Source organism: Sciurus vulgaris, assembly GCF_902686455.1.
Source record: "Sciurus vulgaris genome assembly, chromosome: 2".
Lineage (NCBI taxonomy): Eukaryota > Metazoa > Chordata > Mammalia > Rodentia > Sciuridae > Sciurus > Sciurus vulgaris.
In genome coordinates this window covers 184,070,279-184,091,692 of record NC_136462.1, presented here as the reverse complement: position 1 = coordinate 184,091,692, position 21,414 = coordinate 184,070,279, and the positions used below count along the sequence as shown (strand labels likewise).

Below are 21,414 nucleotides of genomic sequence, written 5' to 3'. Positions count from 1 at the left end.
CTACAAGATATATGAGTACATAATAAAACACTTGGTATTTTCTAAACACAGTGCATGGTTCAGATTTGTTCCAAAGCATGATCACTGACTACAGATGTAGAATAAATTGGGGAGTGTCTTTGCCTGAAACTAATGTCAAAATATCACTTAGTATAGTGTGTGTTTGAAAGGCATTGCATTGGAAAAAGGAAGAGCAGTGGTGTAAACTTTTGTAACAAACGTTCTCCAAAAATGACCACAGTGATCTGTATGACCCACCCCACAATCCTCACTGCAATGTCCCTGACACTCCTCCCACTAAGAGTTGGGATCATTTGTCCCCTCCCTTTGAGTCTGGTTGACTGATTAGACAGAACTGAAGCTATGTGATTTCTGGGGCTAGGTCATTAAGAGGAGAAAGTGTCTACCTGACTTGCTCCCCATCACAATGCTGACCCTGGGGACTCAGCCACCATGTTGGGAAGAAGCAGAGGCCATGCAAAGAGCACATGCGGAGGAGTTCCAGCAGACAGCCATAACTGAGAAAACATTAACTGAACGTTTGTGAAGAATGTCTGTAGTAGCCAATTTGTTTTTCTTTCTCCTTTTTCTGTAATTGTAGAGAACCACCCTGGCGTAGTGCTATAGTTTGGATACAGTTTAAGTGTGTCCCCCACAGGTTCTTATGTTGGAGGCTTGATCCTTAGGATAGTGGTGTTGGGAGATGACATGGACCTCTGTGTATGTGCTCTGTACTGGGGACTGAACCCAGGGGGACTTTACCTCCGAGTTACATCCCCAGCCCTTTTATTTTGAGACAAGGTCTTGCTAAGTTACCCAGCCTGGCCTCAAATTTGGGATCCTCCTGCCTCAGTTTCCCAAGTTGCTGGGATGGTGTGGACCTTAAGGAGGTGGGACCTAGTGGGGGGTCCTTGAGTCAAGAGTGGGCATGCCCTTGGACAGGATTGAGCTATTTCACATGGGACCTGGGTTAGTTCAAGGTGCCAGATGATGTGACTCCTGGTGAAGGCTCTCTTCCTGGCTTGCTTTCTTGCTGTGTCCTCACATGGTTCAGAGATGATGCTCTGGTGTCTCTTCTTAATAAGGGCACCAAAACCTTCATCAGAGCTCCAACCTCATGCCTTCATCTAAGCCTCATTACCTGGGTGTGGGACATAAACATTCTGTTCATGATATCCTTGGAAGATTTTTGATATATCACTCTGCAATACCAACATGTACTTCCCACATGGATGTACTGTCAAACCTCCATTGATGCAGTCACATTATTTCGTCATTGTCTTCAGGTCAGGAGGAAAAGAGATAAATGTATTTGTATGAATGAGACTATGCTTCTCACTCTGCTCACAGGTCCCTTGCAGTGCTGCCTGCTGGCCATAGCAAATGGAAGGCAGGGGCAAAATCAGCATCTAAAACTAGAATCAGGCATGGTGGCAAATGCCTGTAATTTCAGTGATTCCGGAGCCTGAGGCAGGAGGATCACAAGTGTGAGGTCAACCTCAGAAATTTAGCAAGACCTTGTCTCAAGATAAAAAATAAAAGGACTGGGGCCAGGTGCAGTGGCGCATGCCTGTAATTCCAGCAGCTCAGGAGGCTGAGACAGGAGGTCTTGAGTTCAAAGCCAGCCTCAGCAAAAGTGAGGTGCTAAGCAACTCAGTGAGACCTTGTCTCTAAATAAAATACAAAATAGGGCTGGGGATGTAGCTCAGTGGTTGAGTGCTCCTGATTCAGTCCCCAGTACCAAAAAACAAACAAACAAAAAAAGGACTGGGGATGTGGCTAAGTGATAAAGCACCTGTGGGTTCATTCCCCAGTACCAAAAATAAATAATCTGGCCTGAATAGTTCACACATGGTTGGAAAATGTGTTGTTTTATGTTTTTAAAACAAAAGCCCAAATGGTAAATTTGGCATGACTAGAAAGTAAATCATTCACATCTTCCTGAATACTCTGGGTAAGACTTACATTTGTAGTCCTCATCAGGGAGGCAGAGTGACAATCTTTGAGAAAATGTTATCCACCAGATGATAACACATCATGACTAATGACATATCCAGAGTTAAACAAAGGTCAGGGAACTGTAAAAGCAAGGATATCTACACTGCTGCAAGTTCCAAGCAATGTACATTTCTGTAATGGTAAGTATGGAATTATTCAGGAATGGCATATTTTATAATTAAAAAAAAAAAAAAAAACTTGGGCTGGGGATAGAGCTCAGTGGGTAGAGTGCTTGTCTCACATGCACTGAGGCCCTGGGTTCAATCCCCAGCAGCAAAAAAAAAAAAAAAAAAAAAGAAACTTGAAGAGTTGGTCTGGACTTGATAGGAAGAGACAGGAGCCATGCAAAAAAAATTTTTCCCTGGCCCATGCACACCCTTGGACTGCCCTGGCTAGTGTCCTCCCCTTCTGCCTATGGCCTTCTTAAACTCCCCTGAGTCCACCTTTTCACTCTTAAGGACATCATTTTCCAGGTAGTCCTAATTGCCAACTTGAGCTCTCACTGGGTGCTCACTCAGGCCCCAGAACACCCAGAACACACCCTTCCAAGTAAAAAAGGCTCAATTCACACACCTCCTGCTTGGGGGCAGTGTACCTGCAGGGGTTGGTTAGTTGGTTTATGATACTGGGATTGAACTCAGGGGCTCACACATGCTATGCAAGCCCTCTACCACTGAGCTAACATCTCCAGCCCTTTTAATTTATTTTATTTTATTTATTTATTTATTTATTTTTGGGTGCTGGGGATCGAACCCAGGGCCTTGTGCTTGCAAGGTAAGCACTCTACTGACTGAGCTATCTCCCCAGCCCCTAATTTTTTTATTTTGAGACAAAGTCCTGCTATGTTGCCCAGGCTGTCCTCAAACTTGGGATCCTCTCATCTCGACACCCTGAGTCTCTGGGATTACTGATTTTTGCTACCATGCCTGGTTGCAGTTTTATTTTACTTAGTTGCTTTTGTTATTGTTGTCGTTGTTGTTATTACTGTTACTATTAGTAGTACCACTAGGGATTAAACCCAGGGCTACTCCCCAACTGAGTTACATCCTAAATTTTATTTTTAGATCTTTAATATCCCCCCCAAAGCTCATATGTTAGGTAATCCAGGAACATTCAGAGGTGAGATGATTATACTATGAGAGTGTAACTCCATTAGTGGATTAATTCATTTGATGGATTAAAAATTTGAATGGATTGCTGGATGCTAAGTGTAGGCCAGTGAGGCATGCCTGAAGGAAGTAGGTCCCCAGGGGTGTGTCCTTGGACTATGTCTTGTTCCTGGCTTCTCTCTTCTCTCTCCACCTCCTGACTGCCATGATCTAAGCGGTTTTCCTCCACCACACCCTTCTGCTTTATCTCTGACCCAGAGCAATGAAGCCAGATGACCACGGACTGAAACCTCTGAAACCATGAAATCAAATTAACTTTTCCTCTTTGTCAGATATTTTATTCACAGTGATGAAAAGATAGCTAGCACAGGGTTTTGCTAAGTTGCTGAGGCCGACCTTAAATTTGCAATCCTCTTGCCTCAGCTTCTAGTGTAGCTGGGATTACAGGTGTGTGCCACCGCACCTGACAATAATTCTTAGTATCGACTACCTTTTGAAATATTTTTTGATATAATGGGCTAACAAAAATACATTACTAAAAATTTGTTTCCTCTGCTTCTCTTCATTTTTTTAATGTGGTTACCAGGGAAAACAATTTTTTCGTGTGGTCCTGACATTTGCCATGCTAGGGAAGCACTCTACCACTGAACTATCTCCCCACCCCTGCTATCAGGAAAACTTTAAATCACGTATGTGGCTTGCATTGTTACTATTGGACAACATAGTTCTAGACTGTAACAGTTCTTAAGAACCTCATCTGCTTTGTTCAGAGCTGTATGCCCAGCTTAGAGCCAGGCCCAATGCATGGTGACTGATCCATTAATACTCAAAGTGTGAATAAATAGAACTTATCTGCATACCTGCGATCCTCTGATGGGCAGATGCTTACCATTCATCACCATATCTCTGTTCCCACCACCATGCATAATGCCAATATTTTAGGATGAACAAATCAGCCTTCAGCCTAGCTCTCCATCTTCCTAGCTTGATTCTGTAATGTCATCTCCCACCAGCTGTTTCACATGGGTATCTGGTACCCAGCAACAACTTCCGGGTAGGATAATGACTTTTCTTGACATTAATTCTGGTTCTTGGGTCACCTCAGTAATACCCTTCTTGAGTTTCCTCCAGTTCTGAAGTCCTGGGATGATTCCTGCTTCAGACAACTGTTGTTGGAAGGACACTGGATATTTGGGTGTTGGCTATTGTTCCTGTGCATATCAGGGTCACAAGTTCAATCTGCAAGACTGATTTAGATGGAAAATCTTTAGGAAAACAGGATAACAGGCAATAATTTGAAGCCAATGGAAGTATTAGTAAAATACCCAATTTCCAGTTTCCCAGTACAAAGAAGCATCTGAAACCTGGTATGCTCATGCTTTTATGAAATCAGTCTGCAACAGTTTTCACTACTTCATGTACCAGGAAATGGAAAACTGATATTAGGTGTGAGACAGGTCCCTTCATTTCCCTGTCTGGACTTCCTTATTTGTAGAATGGAGGATAATTAAGTCTACCGCACTGTGTTATGAAGATTAAATGAGGTAATTATATATGTGGGCTTAATACAGTGCATGGCATTTAATAAAAGTTCAACCAATGATAGTGATGATTAACACCAGCCCCGCTGGGATATATGCTCATCAGATAAAAATAGCTGACATTTATTGAGCATGAGGCAGTTACCTTGTCGTGCATTTAACTTGCACCATCTGATTTAATCCTTGCTATCTGGAGTAAGTGCTATTCTGTGGTCAAATTACAGGGTCAGAAAAAGAACAAGCTCCAGGCCTCACAGCGATTAAGTAACTACACCAGGTTCTTAGGATTTCACTAGATGGTTTCCCAGTGTAGGCTGAGTGGGACCTTCTGGTGACATGACATTTGTAGCCCAGGAGGCCAAGGGACCTGTTCCATCTATTCCTGTTCCATCTTGTCCAGGCTGCCACGGGCCCATTCCTCATCCCTGAATGCTGATATGTGGGGGGCCTCTCTGCCATGTCCCGTGTGGATGAGAAAAGGGTTAACTGCTGGAGGAGGATGTTGGCTGTAATATCACTCAATTACCCAAAAAAATTTATGTACTCAATAAACACACAAGAGCCAATAGTCTTTTTAAATGAGATAGGGCATGACAGGTCTGGCCATACCAGCTCTGGCCTCTAACAAAAATGACAACTCACCCAACTCTCTTTTATTTCTTATACACAGGAAAAGGGGGCAAGACCGGGAGGAGCTTATTCTGTGATGTACAGGATAAGATGGAATTAGGGGAGCCATTCTTTTAGGGGGACTATTCCAGGAGACAGGGAACCACTCCCATGCAGTGCCACATGCTTCATGGCAATCTGGGACAGACCTCCATGGCTATTAGTTCCTGGAAGCCAGGCCTCTGCATCCCATGGCTCAACCTAGTCTGATTCTGCTAAATAAGGACGGCTTCCCACAGCGATAGGCACCTTGCGGCTGTCAGGCACTAAGCTGGCATGTTTTCTGACTGTAATGAGTGTCACTGGGCTCCCTCTGGTATTGGGCACAGTGGTGGTGAACATTAAGATTTCTCATTAGGGGGGTCAGGGGGAGGGGAGGAGGGGGAAGGGGGTGGAAATCTTGGTCATATGGTCATGCATTATACAAAGTTAAAGAAGACTGAACCTGAGCTTTGTGGCAAGTCTGAGTGCTGCCCACAGCCAGGCCTTGGGGAGCATAAGTGTGATTTGGAAATTGGAGTTTCATTTTCCACCTGTAAGACTTCTAGAAACTGTTCTCTCACCTGAAACAGAAGATCAATGCTCTGAACCCCTGGGTGCAGCTGTTAAGACTCAGTCCTTCTACGTCTTCCTGTTTCTGTTCCTATAACCAGTTACTCAGGTTCTTGACCTATGTGAAGCTCCCTCAAAAGGAATCTTAGTTATCACTGCTATTGGTTTTGGGTTTTTGTTTTGGTTTGGTTTTTGGTACCAGGGATTGAACCCAGAAGTGCCTGATCATCCCCAGCCCTGTGTATTTTATTTTGAGACAGGGTCTCACTAAGTTGCTTCAGGTCCTACTAATTTGCTGAGGCTGATCTTGAATTTGTGATCTTCCTGCCTCCTGCCTCATCCTCCCCAGTTGCTGGGATTATAGGTGTTGCCCCCATGCCTGGCTACTGCTGTTGATTTTGAACCAAGGTCATGGGTTAGGCCTATCAATGGCTGCCCCTGGGTGACTGTGCCTCACTAATTCACTGAACTGTGGTTGCGGGCAAGGGGGAAGCAGAGCTGAGAGTCAGGGAGCCTGGCCTTGAGTCCAGTGCTGACTGTTATTCCTGGTCTCATCTGGCTGTCAACCACCACCTGACAGATGGTCATAATCAGGAGGAGCACTGCAGCGGCCTCAGACACCTCCTGCCTCCCCAGCTCACTGACCTGATATTCAAAAGGAGAGCTCCCTAGCATCCCAAGTTGTTTTAGTCAGCTTTATCACTGCTGTAACCAAAAGACCCATTGAGAACAATTTTTTTGGGGGGGGAGTTTATTTTGGGGCTCCCAGTTTCAGTCCATAGATGGCCGACTCCATTCCTCAGGGTCTGAGGCAAGGCAGGATATCAGGGAGGAAGAGTGTAGTGGAGGAAAGCAGCTGGGAACATGGCGTCAGGAAGCAGAGACCCCACTCACCAAGTACAAAATATATACTCAAAGGCACACCCCCAAAGACCCAGCTCTCCAGCCACACCCTACCTATCCACTGTTACCACCCAATTAATTCCTATCAGATTAATGCATTGATTGGTTAAGGCTCTGATAACCCAATTGTTTCATCTCTAAACCGTCTGGCATCGTTTCATGAATGAGTTTTTGGGGAACACCTAATATCTAAACCATAACATTAGTCCATGCTCTGATGGTTGGTAGATTACATGGGCTGCAGACAATGCTCAGAGGTGAGAGCCCCATGCTGAAATCACAACTCCCAGGTGAGGTCCTCCTGTCTCCTCCATGCAAAAGGCCACTCCCCCAACTTAACCAAAAACTTCCTATCTTGTTTTTCTGTGATTTTTTTTTTCCCCTTGGTACTACTTTACTATACTACATATTTTAGTACTTTATGATATGTCCCTATCCTCCAAAATGCAAGTACTATGAAAACAGGAATTTGTTCTTTTGCTTGTGTTATCTGTTCCTAGAATTTTACATGCACATAATGGACACTTGATATGAATGACTGGAAGGACAGAATTCATTCTGGGTGGAGGTGTAGCCAAGGAAGACTTCCTGAAGGAAGTGACAGCTGAGTCAGCTTTCTGAAGTGGGAAATGACTGGCAGAGTGCTCTCAGTCCTGAGTATGCCCTGCTGGCCTGGAGGTGTCTGAGGGCTTGGTTTCCCCTAAGCCCCCATCATAGTAAGTTAATTTCAGCTGAAGAAATAGACTCTCCCTTTTCTGTCATGGCTTTGGGAACATTTCTTTGTATGGACTGCACCTGAAAAGTGAAGACAGATCATGTGCCCACATTGTTGAAACTGAATGTAATCCCCAAAGACCCATCAGACCTGGTTGTAAACAGAAGTCCCAACACCTGACATTTTCCTACTGAGCTCCTAGAGGTCTCCCAACAATGCTCCTTGTACACTCTACTCCCACCTCTGCTCAAAACCATCTCCCTACATTCACTCCAGATCCTGGTGTACTTTCATCACCTAGCGCTCAGAGCACTACTGCCTTCTTCAAGATCTTTGGCCCCTGTCTTTTCTCTATGTCCACCCCATTATCATCTTTCCACCCAAAGCCCTAGCCCAGATAGGCGCAGTGGTGCACGCCTATAATCCAAGTGACCCAGGAGACTGAGACAGGGGAATTGCAAATTTGAGGCCAGCCTCAGCAATTTAGCAAGACCTTCAGCAACTCAGTGAGACCCTGTCTCAAAATAAAAAATTTAGAGGGCTGGGGATGTAGTTCAGTGGTAAAAGCACCCTAGTTCCAAAGGAGAAAAAGAATTGAGAATAATTTGTCAGTCAACTATTTTCCTCAGTCAACTAATTATTATTGTTATTATTATTATTTTTGCTACTGGGAATTGAACCCAGAGGTGTTTTAACAGAGCCACATCCCTAGTCCTTTAAATTTTATTTTGAGACAAGGTCTTCCTAGGTTGCTGAGGCTGTCCTCAAACTTGGAATCCTCCTGCCTCAGCCCTCTGAGTTGCTGGGATTACAGGTATGTTCCACTGCCCTCGCCAACTCAATTCTAACCTCTCTAATAAGTGTGAGCCCCTGGAAGCACACAGGATTGTTCAATCTCTAGACCAAGTCCTACATCCCATCTCACAGTCCCTAGGGCAAACCTTAGGAGTGTGCCAAGGGGTAATTCTCAATGAGTGAAACCAGAAGATCTGCTCCTGGGACCCACCTTCTCTACACTCGACCTTGCTGGTGCACAGAGGTATTAGCAAACAGTGAAAACCAAAGAACAAGCAGCAGGGCATACTTCAAAATTTATTGAGGCAAAAGGACAAGGACACGGTATCTAAGCAGTTACACCAGGAGTAGGCAAGAAGACAACAGAAGCTGGCCACACATGGAATGGAGACCAATCTTCCCATCCACGGATCTGTGGCACTGCTGAGGAGGGCAGAGCCAGGTGAAGGGTCTCCACCTCTGAACCCCAAGTTCCCAGAATCCAGGCTTTCCTTGCCCTGATCATTCCATGTTGTGCTGAGGCAACAGTGGCAAGGTCTGGCAATGTGTCATGTGGCGACATCGCACTTCACTTTCTGCTACGCCAGTGTCCTCGATCAACATCACGAACCAAGAGAAAGTCAGATGAACCCAGTGGCTTGGAATTTCCATTTCAATCTCAGAAACACAGGCCGAATTGGCTTCTTGGCAGTAACTCACCGTAAGGAGAGCTGGCACCCCATGCCATTATCCTGAGAGGGTCATGCCTCCATCCCTTGGGGCTTCCTTCCACTATTTCCAGATCCAAGGAAGCATCCCTAGAATGATGAGAAGGCCATGGAATGGGAAAGTTAACGAAGGGCTTGTGTGTGTGTGTGTGTGTGTGTGTGGTGATGGAGATGGAACCCAGGATCTCACCCATACTAGGCAAGTGCTCTACACTGAGCTACATCCTCAGCCCTACCACAAGTGTACGAGTGTTTGGTTTCCAATGTTACACCATTTTTCTTCAGGCTGACATCTATAAGAATGTACCTAATTAATCAGGTATAAGCTGCCAGGTTTTTTTTTTTTTTTTTTTTTTTTTTTCATGCCAAATGAAAAAGGAACCTCAACGCTCCTAGAGAACAATCAAAATGAAAACTGTCTTAAGTCTATTCCCCCACTGCTGTCATTATTGGCCTGTACATCTGCCTCCTCAGTGGGACAAGAGCTCAACCTCTAAGTCCTCCTCATACTGCTCCCTACACTCTGGAGAATGTTCCTACTGCCCAGCACATTGCCTGCCTAGGCCTACCACTTACAAAAGACTGCTTTCTTTGAAAATTCCACTATCACTTAGTTTCACACTTATTCATTACATGTCATTCATCCTGGCTCCTAGGAATCCCCAAAGTATCTAAACCTTGATGCAGATGTAGTTTGGTCTCTGATAACAGGAGGCCAAGCCATAATGTCTCCCATCACTGACTCTCATACAGCAGCCCCCAGAAGCCATGAGACCAGACTATGTTGTCAGGAAAGAAGTGGGAGTGTGTGAAAGCACCAGCATTTGAGAGGGACAGGCTGGACCCTCCAAACACGGGAAATGGCTTTCAGCAATTCCTCTCCCTGCATTATCACTGATCAGAGCACAAGCAGCCCGTGATCACTTTTGAATGCAGGTACACGCCCAGGCAGACAGGTCCAGGAAGTAAAGCAAATGCCAGTAACCTGTGGTATACTACAGGGAAAGTTCACGAAAATAGCTTAGCCAGCCATGCACAGGACCCCAGTCATGACCCTTCTTTTCTACAGAAGCCCCATACATACTCCTTGCCCAGGGGAATCAAAGAGAAGTCACTCTATGCCTACTTCGCTTACTGCCTACAATGGAAAGATGTTAGGGCTGTAATAGTAGGAATCATGGGGTTTCAAGTACCACAAAAGTCAACTGTCACCACTTTATTTTTTCAAATAAAAAAATTAGGTTCTGTTGAATGCAGAGGTGCATGCCTGCAATTCCAGCAACTTGGAAGGTTGAAGCAAGGAGGATCACAAGTTCAAGGTGATCAAGTCAACTTAGTAAGACTCTATCTCAAAATAAAAAAGAGCTGGAGATATAGCTCAGTGGTAGAGTGCCTAACTGAGACAGTGGCAGAAGGGATTCTCATGCCACCTATTTTTCATCATAGCATGCTGTTGCTGATGCCCAGGAAGAGAGGGCAGATATCCCAGAGACCTCTTATTCCACACACAGGACTCTGAGGTTTCCCCTGCAGCAGCCACTGAAGGTATGTGAAAGGTCAGGTATGATCTAGAGTTGGCTGGGTGGGTGGCAGGTCTGGAGACCCACGGTACCACCTTCATCTCAGCTCTTAGCTCCCCTCATCAGTCCTGGGAAAAGGGCTGTATTCGACACAGGGACCAAAGCACCAGAAAATGGATCAGAAATCTTACCTCAAGATCCCTGGGGTCTAGAATGTTCCTGACATGACAACTCCTATGGTGCCTCCGAACACAGTGGACTCATCTGCAAGAGACAGGGAGCACTGATGGGCACCCAGCTTGTCACTGCTCACAGCAGGGCATGGTAAGCACCAGGAAAAGGCTTGGTACAGTAGCTGCCAGACAGTAAGCATTCTAAAAATGTTGGCAAGCACACTATTTCTTCATGAAAAAGAGTTAACTCTAAAGAGGGAGACAGGGATGGTCAATGGCAGGACAGCCAATTATGACTATGTAACCAGCAACAGGCTAAAGTGAATGCCAAAGCAAGTTTGTGGGAGTGTGCCATGCTGACTGGCAGTGACTCTGGTGGCCACTGAAAACAACTTAAACTACACACACACAGACTGGTTCCCAAAAGAAGGGGCAGGAAATGAAAGCCCCAAATAATGATAGTAACACACACATGGCAGCCGCCAATGCCCTGGAGGTCCAAGGTATGAGCAAAATTGAAGCAGGAGTGTGGGAAGGCTGCCAGAAGCAGAAGGCAAGGGTACAGACCTTCCAAACACACGACAGTTCCTTCCACATTTCCTCTGCCTGCACTACCAAAGACCATGACATGGGTATCCCACGATCACTTACGAATGCAGGGATGGAAAAGGACAGAGGGTGTGCAATAAAAGGAGACTAAGGCAGAAGCCTGGAGCAGTCAGTTCAGCTAAGTACAAGGACCCAGCAGTTGTTTCTAATACTACAAAGTTCCTTCAGCATGACCAGACAGGCGAAGCAAAATGAAGACACCTCTAAAGAAAACTGATGGAGTACTTTAGCTGCAAACAACAGGGGATTGTGACTCTGAGAAGACTGCCTCACTGTATTCCTCTTTTCCAGGGAACTAAACTGAAGGTAAAAAAAGGTCCCAAAGGCAGGAGGAGAACATGAAGTGACTGAGATCTGGGTACAGATGGACACGATGCCAAAATCGTTTCTGCTGTTCATGCAAATATTCTGCTGCCAATACACCAAAGTAAGGAAGGGATCCCTGAAGAGTCTGAACCCAAGCGGGCAGAGCAACAACCAGATGCATTGAAAGCCCCAGGGCAGGTAAAACCGGGGACCAGCAAGAATCCCCTTCATCTCGCTTCCATTTCCCAGAATGTATGATGCCTGAGGAACAAAAGCCCCAGACCTCCAGGGGATAGACTGTATCTTGGAAGCACCCTCGTCCAGCTGTTTTCTGGCAGGATGGAGACATGTTTCATGGGCCCCTCTGCACCAAGCTACCACCTCTGCAATAAACAAGAAGCACCAGATGAGTCACCTAAATGTCACCTGGTCAAACTCATCCTTGTAAGCACATGGAGAGCTTCCAGCACAGTAACTGGCTGTTTAACAAATGTAGGCTGTTGTACTAATCCATGAACTACATACATCATTTCCTCATGGACAGGGAAAGAAGTTGACAATTCCACAGGGAACAAAGAATCATCTTTCACAGAGAACTTTTCAGATCAACTTTTGTGAGGTTCCAGAAGGTTCCCTCACCACTTGGAACCTACCTTCTACCAAAGAGACTCAACAGATAAATACTTGCTGTCTTAAATATCAAGCCCTAAGAACCCCAAACACTATGCAGTTATCACTTCCAATATAGACTTCATCTGCCCCATCAAAAGAGTCCACAGGAAAAGCTGGATATGGTGGCACCTGGTAATTCCTGACGACTTGGGGGGCTTAGGCAGGAGGATGTCAAACTTAAAGTAAGTCTGGAAAAGTGAGCAAGACCCTGTCTCAAAATAAAAAATGAAAAGGGCTGGGGACATAGCTCCATGCACAAGTCCCTGGGTTCAATCCACAATAGTGAAAAAGAGTCCATGAGAAGACCAGCTCCTGGTCAAAATGCCTAAATTATTCACCCATCCACACAACTACTGTGCATCTACATGTAGCCAGCACAAAGGCTCAAAAGCAAAACAAAAACAGTCAAGCTCTCTGTCCTCACAGTGTTTTGGCAGTTTCCCCCCTTTACAGAAAGTAAAGCTCAGGAAAATAAAGGAACTTAGCCAGGATCTGACCTTGGGTCTTTCTGGTCCCCAAACGCAATCACGTACCCCACCCTGACACCTACACCGGGCTTCAGTCTGTACAGGGACTTTGCCACACGGTTCTCCGAACCTGGCAGAGCTCTACCACCTTCCCCTCTTCTGGTGTCCACAGAAGGCAATTCAGGAGGCACCCCCGATTTCTAGGTGCTCATGAGTAGCAGCACTTACCCGGGGACATCCTCACCCTGGACACTGCACCCACCAGGGAGTGCGGAGAGAAGGGGCGCGGGCTTCTGGAGAACCAGTGAAAACATCCAAGGAAGAGCCTTCATCTGTCTGAAGGAGAGTCGCACAGCAGCGAGACCTGGGCAGGAAAAAAGGCGGGGAAAGGGCTTTTCGCGGCACAATGACTGACCCTGACTAGACCACGGACAAGGGGCTTCGGGTCTTTAAAAGCCACGAGTCGGAAGTCGAGGACCGGGTGGAAAAAAGCCCGGGGCTCTGCACCCTCCTCCCGCTCTAGGCCCGCTGGCGTGGCGCTGGCCGGGCGCCTCTGACGTCCGCCCAGAGTCGGTCAGCTTGGGGTGGCGAGGCCGCTGCCCACTGAGGACCTCCTCCCAGGAGCCCCACGACCCACCCGCGACGCGCCCCTGGCTAGCGCTGACCCCGGCGGCCTCTCCGCCCCTCGAGGCGGCGCGCGGTTTCCCGGGGTTGACGGTGACCCCTGGAGGTCGCCTGGGGTCCCCGCAGCAGATGACGCCTGGAGCGCTCACGCTCGGTGACTCACCCGGGGCCGCAGGACCGAATGCACTGGGGACCTCGGGCAGGCGCAGGTGCTGAGAAGCGTCCGGCAACAGCTAAGCGACGCTCTCCACGCCCCGCAGTCGCGGCGGAACTGCGGCTGCGCGCGCTGGCGGTAGCCTAGAGCGGCGCCCCCGCCTGGCCGCGGCTGCGCGAGTGGCCCTGCAGCGCCCCTGGCGGGGCGGAGCTAAGATTCGAAGTAGCCACTAAGACCCTCGTTCAAGTTTCCATGCAACCAATCATTATTCCTTCCGCCCATTATTGCATCCACCCACCAGGCATCCGAGGTTCCAGAAAATATTTATGGAGCATCAGCTTCCTAATCCATCCAATTATTCATCCATGCAATTGGTCTACCTATCCTCCTATCCATTTAAATAATTATCCATATCCATGCATCCATCTATTTCGTTCATTTTTTTCATCAATCCACTGACAACCATTCATCTAGAAAATTTACTAAACAACTACTTTTTATCAAGGACCGGACTAAGCATTGGAAATAAAACGAAGAAGACAGGCATGATCTCTGATTTTTGATGGTTACATTCTTTTTTTTTTTTATTTATTATTATTTTTTAATTTTTACAGACTGCATTTTGATTCATTGTACACAAATGGGGTACATCTTTTCGTTTCTATGTGTTGGTTACATTCTAGGAATAATAAACAAGTTAGTCAGAAAATACAAAATTAAAAATCATAATGAGTGCCACAAAGGAAGTGGGTAGGATGGTATAATAACAGTGACAGGAGGGCTTCTCTGAAGAAAAGACATTTAAAGTCTAATGGAAAAGAAAGAACTAATCATGAAATGGTAAGTGGTTTATTTTTAGGAATGTATATATGTAGAACCATTGAATATGTAAAGTTCATGGAAGTAGATGAACACTGCTTCTCATAATAATCTTTTGGTACATTGCCTTCTATCAATGCTACAAAAGAATACTACTATAAATGTCAATCAATGACTAATATTTTTGAGAACACAGGATTTCAGGAATTTTAATTATTTCATCATCATACCAATTGTTATGAACAAAAGCTCCAGTTCCCCAAATTCATATGTTGAAGCTCTGTCCCCTAATATGAGGGTATTAGGTGGTGAGGTCTTTGGAAGATGATTAGGTTTACATCAGGTCATGTGGTGGAGCCCTCATAAATAGGATTAGTGTCCTCAGAAGAATCTCTGAAGAGCTTGTTTCCCTCTTCTGCCATTTGAGGACAGTGAGAAGACAGTCATCCCTCTAAACCAGGAAGTGGGTCCTTGCCAGTACAGAATCTACTGGTGCCTCAATCACTGACTCCCAGCCTCCAGAACTTGGGGCAATAAATTACTATTGTTTATAAGACTTGGGTAGTATTTTGTTATAGCTGACCAAAATGGACTAAGACAGCAGTCTTAACAGGGTGAACATTATTATTATCATCCCCTTTGCCAATGAGAAAATAAAAATACAGAAAGTTTAATTAACTTTTCCTAGGTCATGTAGTTAGTGTGTCAACTGTGCACGGTCTAAGAGTTAACTCTACTTGCAAGCTGATGAGTTAGCCTGATACTGTTTTATAGATACCGGCAGAGGGCAGGAAATTTCAAAGTCAGAGACTAAGGACTTCATTATCCATAGCGAAAGCAGTAGACAGAGCTTGATCTGTCTACTTGCATCAGTTCCTCATGCCTCACAAGTCCTATGGGGGCAGCCGAGTGCCGAGGATGGGCGCATGCGTACACAGGGTGTTAGAATGTTGTAGGAGAGGACCACCGAGCTTTGGGGGATTCACCACTGTTATAGGGAACAGAAGTAAACCTACTTTTAGTGTGGGAGGTGCATTTATCTTCTTTTACAAGGTTGAACACTACAAAACACAATCTTAAGAAGCTGCCCACATAAACTCCAGCAAGGATGTGCAGAGATGGTCAGGTCCTATGGCAGTTGTCTCTCCCAATAGGAGGTATCAGAGTCAAAATCCAAACCCATAAAATAATCCAAGAACAATTCGATAGATGAAGAAAATGTATTTGATAATATTTAATTTATTTATTTATTTACTTATTTTTTATACCGGGAATTGAACCCAGGGGTGGTTATCCACTGAGTCACAACCCCAGCTCTTTTGCTTAGGACCTCATTAAGTTGCCGAGGCTGGCTTTGAACTAGTGATCCTCCTGCCTCCTGAGCCACTGGGATTACAGGCACGTGCCACCATGCCTGGCTGATAATATTTAATTTATATTACTGCTTACAGAAGTTTATTGTAAAATGCATGGACTAAAAGGATGTTTTCCAGTTTGTGATACAGACCATCAGAAACCAATAACATCATATTTAAAGGAAACAGGCTGCTTAATATCACGTAACTCTGAATATTAAATGGCAAGGATATCTCACATATTCACTCCTCTCCCATCTTCAAAACAGGACCCTGAATATTTGTATTAATCAGCTTTCTGTTGCTGTGACAAAATACCTGAGGAAATCAACTTAAAAGAGAAAAAGTTTACTTGGGCTTGCAGTTTCAGAGGTTTCAATTCACAGTCACTTGGCCCCATTGCTTGGAGCCTGTGGCAAGGCAGTGGGGAGTGCATGGTGGAGCTGCTTTCCTCATGGCTGCTAGGAAGTGTAGCAAGGAGAGAGAGAGAGAGAAACAAAATATGCCTTTCAAAATCACACCTCCAGTAATCTACCTCTTCCAACTAGGTCCCACCTCTGAAGGTTTCCGTCACCTCCTAGTAAACCCGTCAGCTGGAAAACAAGATCTCAACACAGGAGACTTTGAGGGACATTCCAGGTTCAAACCACAATAACTTGATTGACCCCTAACCCTCAAAGCACCGATATGTGGAGGTGGGTCCTGGGGGATGATTAGGTCATGAGGGTGGAGCCCTGATAAATGAGACGAGCACCCTTACCAAAGGGGAGCCCAGAGCTCCCTTGCCCTTTGAGCCTTGTGAGCCCGTGTCTGCCTGTGTTTGAAGGTGATCACCGGCCGCCTATGTGTTGATCTCTGATGGATGAAGGGGAAATTGCTCCTGGGGTTCGGAGGGCTCCCCATTCTTGGGAACCTAGTGCTTTTCACACACGCGGCTCTCTGAGGCATCCACACGTCCAGGTCTCTGGGGCCTCATGGACTGCTGTTTCCTTTCTTGACCTTTCTGAACTTGGCCTCTTGGCCAAAGCCCAGATATGTGTACTGAAGATATTATCCACCCCCCGTGACAGGGTTAACATGGTGAGGGATGACTGAAGACCGCAAAGTCAGCCCTGCATGGAGGAGGAGCCCTTCACTAACCAGGGAGACTCTGATTAACAACCAAGTGCAGGGGGAAGGAGACCATGGAGAGGTAGCTCAGTGGTAGAGCACTTGCCAACTTGTGTGAGGCCCTGGGTTCAAGCCCCATCACTATAAAAATTTTTTAAAAAACCAACCAAGTGTGTAAGTACGTGGGACACGGGATAAAGTGGTGACCCAGGATGAAGATGGCTTCCTGAAGACAGTATGCCCCAAAGGGTTTTTGAAGAACTCACATAGGACGGGGCAGTAGAAAGTGTTCAGGGAGAGAAGGAGGGAGGAAGAGGAGGAATCTGAAGCAGGCAAAGGGTGGGAGGTGCATTGGGTGTGTGGGGAAGTTAGGCACTGATGGGGGAGTATTGCTCATCACATCGGCTGACCTGTAATAGATGATTTTTGAATGTTGATGCGAGAGAAGAAAGGAATGTTCATCACAGCCTGGGACAGGGGCTCACTTCCCTTGGAAAGGTGAGGAAAATTCCTGTGTCCCAGTCTATGCTCACTCCTAAGGGTCTAAAAAGTGAGAAGAGGTGCTGGATGAACTGATACAAATAAAGCAAAACTAATAGCGAGGGCAGAAAGTTAAATGGCAGCAAATGAGCAGTTTCAGGATTGAGGGAAGGGAGATCACAGAGTCAGGACAGGGGACAAAAAAACTAGAGAACTGTGTTCCACTTTCCCCCATAAAGCATAAAACTTAGGTCAAAGGAACACATATTTAGGAAGTACTTAACAAAGTTGCCCTAAGGAAAAATAGAAAACTGAAAAAAATCATATAGTATTTTAAAAAATGGAATCAGCTGGATACAGTGGCACACACCTGTAATTCCAGCAGCCCAGGAGACTGAGACAGGAGGATCGCAAGTTCAAGGCCAGCCTCAGCAACTTAGCCCGAAGCAACTTAGTGAGACCCTGTCTCAAAGTAAAAAATAAAAAGGGCTGGGGATGTAGCTCAGTTGTTGAGTGCCCCTGGATTAAAATCATTAGAACAAAAAAATATAAAAGAATCAGGAGTTAACAATCTTTACATACACACACACAAACCATCTCATCTAGGGGGCTTCCTAGGTAAGTTCTACAAACCCCCTGCCAGGGAGGAGTAGACGTGAGAATCAGAGGAGAATCAGAGGAGAATCAGAGGAGAGCAATTCCATCCTTATCAATGGTGACAGCTCCATGGAAAACTCAGTTCAGACATTGAAAAGATAGAAAGAGCCCGCACCTGTGTAAAGAAAAAAACGAGGCTCTTCCCAAATTGCCCTCAACCCCTCATAAAAGCTGCAAAGAATTTTTGTTTCTTATCTTATCTGTAAAGCTAGGTGGCTGACCCAAAAGCAAACTTTGCTGGCACAAAAGCAAACTTAAAGATAACACTCCTCTCAGAGGTCAAGGTGACCCAGAACTTAAAATAACATTGTATACAATTTTATATGTTAGCCAATCAAAAAGAACACTGTAAAACCATTTGCCTTTCATTATAAAAAGCCTGCTAAACAAGGGCTCAGGGCCTCTTAGCGTCACCGGTTACTGAGTGCTTGGAGGACCAGGCTCGAGCTTGCTAATAAATGACTCTTTGTTGCTTGCATTGATTGTGGTCTCTGGTGGTCTTTGTGGGGTCTCGAGCCGCTGGTGCGGGGGATTGAACCCAGGGGTGCTTAATCACTGAGTCACATCCTCAGTCCTTTTCATGTTTTATTTAGAGATAGGGTTGAGTTGCTTAGGGCCTCACTGAGTTGCTGAAGCTGGCTTTGAACTCGCCATCCTTTTGTCTCAGGCTCCTGAACCGCTGGGATTAGGGGCGTGCACCACCGCGCCCGGCCCTGATGCCTGTTATTGGGGTTTGGATCTTAAATGTTCCCCCAAATCTCTTGGGTTCCAGGCTTGATTCTCAAGGCAGCAGTGTTCCAAGGTGGGCCTTTGGGAAGTGTCTGGGTTCATGAGAGAACAAATTCACAGTGGATGGATCCGTGGATGGATCCATCGCTTCCCGGGCTATCGGGAGGTGGTGGAAATGTGGGGAGGTTGGGTTTATCTGAAGGAGGTGGATCACTGGAGTGCCTGCCCTGGAAAGTTTTGTTCCTGATTTCCCCATAGACTTGAACCTCTGAAACTGAGCCAAAATAAATCTATCCTCCTTCTAAGTTGATTGTTTCAGACTGAGTATTTTGTCACAGGAACGGATAGCTGACTAGTGTAAGAGTGTCCCTCCTCCCTTTCAGGTGTTTCAGGCAACCCTCCTACAAAGCCCAGCAGGACCTGCTGGGTGAGCTTTATCAGGCAGGAGCCAGGATCTGGCAGAGCATCCCAAGCACAGGAAAAACCACAGGGACCCTGAGAAGTGACATTTACACACTCAATACCTCCCAATATGCCCTCGAGATAAGTCAGATATGGGCCTGTCCTGTCCACAGCCCAGCTGTACCACACCAGTGGGACAGGTTGCCGAGAACCAAAGAAGACACTCAGAAATGAGAAGTGAGACAGAAAGTTTATTGAAAAATGACTATGGGGAAGATCCAGTGGTGACATCCTGGACAGGTACTTTGTCACAAAGGTCCAGTGGCAACAGGCCAGACAGGTACTTCGCAAGAAAGTTCAAGGTAGAGGGACCGAATGGGTGTACTATTTCACATAGCGTCTCTAGTGCTTTACCAGAAAAATAGTACCTCCATCCCCATGACACTTATTCCAGCCTGAGCCAGCTCAATGAGTTATCACAGGGACAGGGAATTTCTAGGTTAGATTATAGAAGCACTGACAGCTTTAGCTTAGCCTGTTTTGTCTAACCGTATGACCATGTTCCAAGGAAATTGGCCCACGAGCAGGAAAGCAGCTTTCTGCAGAGAGCACTAACTGACCCCAAACTCGTCACACACGAGAGAAAGCCGGTGCCTCCAGCATGACCTGCATCTGGACATTCCGGCCTGACTGACTCCCACAGTCCCCTCATTGCCCTAGGTTCTAGGAGTGCAGATGGGCACTTCAGGGATAGTGCTTTACTCTCTCTGAGGACGACGCAGGGACCTCAGAGGTGAGCGATTCCTCCCAGAGCTGGGAAGGAGCGGAAGTGACTGCCTGAGGCTCAGGAAGGATCTTTGAGAAATGAGAACTGGACATCAGAGGAATGAAGGGCAGTATTTCCCAGAAAGTCTTCACCCTGCTTGCAAACTCTCTTCTCTTTTTCTAATGGCCCTGCCCAGGTTTCACTCTAACAGGTTTAACTATCTTCTGTTTGACCTCAGGAAGCTTGGAGAGAAAAGTGCCCAAGGGTCTTTATTAGGAGGACCCACTATTTATGCGTTGGAAGATGTAACATAGGGTCACTCTGCTGCACCGAGGAGGGCTTACTAGGAAAACACCTTCTTTCCTTTTAGCCAAAGATTTTCCAAGTCATCAGCTCAGCCAAGCTCCTCCAGCATCACGGCCTTTCACCCACAGACGATGATGTGAATAACGCTCCCGTAAATTGTGCAGTGCACAACCTGCACAGACATATGTAGCAGTCTATGGGGCAGATCAAGAAGAGCTGAGCTGCCCTGGGGGACTGGGCTGGCCAAGGTGTCCATCAGGCTTTAGTCGTAGACTTCAGGAGACTTGCTGCAGAAAGACACAGTAACAGAGGATCATAAAGAAGCAGAGCAGGACGATGAATAGACACATCAAAATAGTCAGCATGGTTTCCATTTGTGACACGGGGAGAGGGCTAGAGCTCCTGGAGGCCCGATATAGCTCCTTGCCGACTTCCCATGTAGACCCTGGGCAACACCTTCTTGGAACAGTCTGTCCAGTCAGCCACAACTCCATCTCCTCAATGGAAGGGGCTTTAGGCCCTGAGGATCCCTCAGCCACTGTGAGGTCACAGACTCCCAGTTGGTAGAATTTTGTCTGCTCAGCTATAGCCAAATCCTTCATTAATGCAATGCAGGAATCGTTCGGATATGTAATCATTTACAAGTGTCCCTTTATACTTGCTGAACAGAAGTGTCTTGTTCCCGTCCCTACAAAAACATCAAGGTGGTCTCTTAATTTTCTGACCATTCTTAGGTAATAACCAGTCTTGCCAGGGCTAGAGGGTGTAGCTCAGTGATAAAGCACCCCTCAGTATGCAACACACACACACACGCACACACCCATATCCAATGTTTTATTGCCTATCGCATAGTAGTTTCCATGTGCTTCATCAGCTGAAAATCCATCTTAAAACATCCTGCCACACCGATGATTAATAAGTCTTGACGATCTTTTTCAATGCCCAGCCTCCTGCAGGCACTAGGAATGCAGAAATGGACCAACCAAGATGAACCCCCTGGCATATGGGGACAAGCAACGCAAAAGAAAATGTAGGTTTGAATCCTGGCTCTGTCTGTCCCCAGCTTTCTGAGGGCAGCTGTGCCTTGCTCTCCAGCTGAGGGCCAGGGGGCCCCCGTCTGAATAGGTAGGAGGGCGGGCCCCCCTGGGGTGTTCCAGCTCACAGGCCGGGGCTGTGGGAAGGACATGTTCTCCTGCTTGCTTCTCTCTTCTAGCTCCAAAGGGCTGACCAATGTCAGATTGCCGCCCACCTGAGCTGATGAGAACAGTGGCCACCA

At 46.3% G+C, this 21,414-nt stretch overlaps 1 long non-coding RNA gene across 1 annotated transcript; it reads right to left on the bottom strand.

Moving 5' to 3' along the window:
• Positions 1 to 8,565: 8,565 nt before the first annotated feature.
• Positions 8,566 to 13,627, bottom strand: LOC306652917. Its single transcript, XR_013761581.1, has 4 exons — positions 13,524 to 13,627; positions 12,965 to 13,100; positions 10,701 to 10,773; positions 8,566 to 9,079 (listed from the first exon to the last, which is right to left on the bottom strand). It is a non-coding gene; the product is annotated as an uncharacterized lncRNA (long non-coding RNA).
• Between the last annotated feature and the right edge of the window lie 7,787 nt (positions 13,628 to 21,414).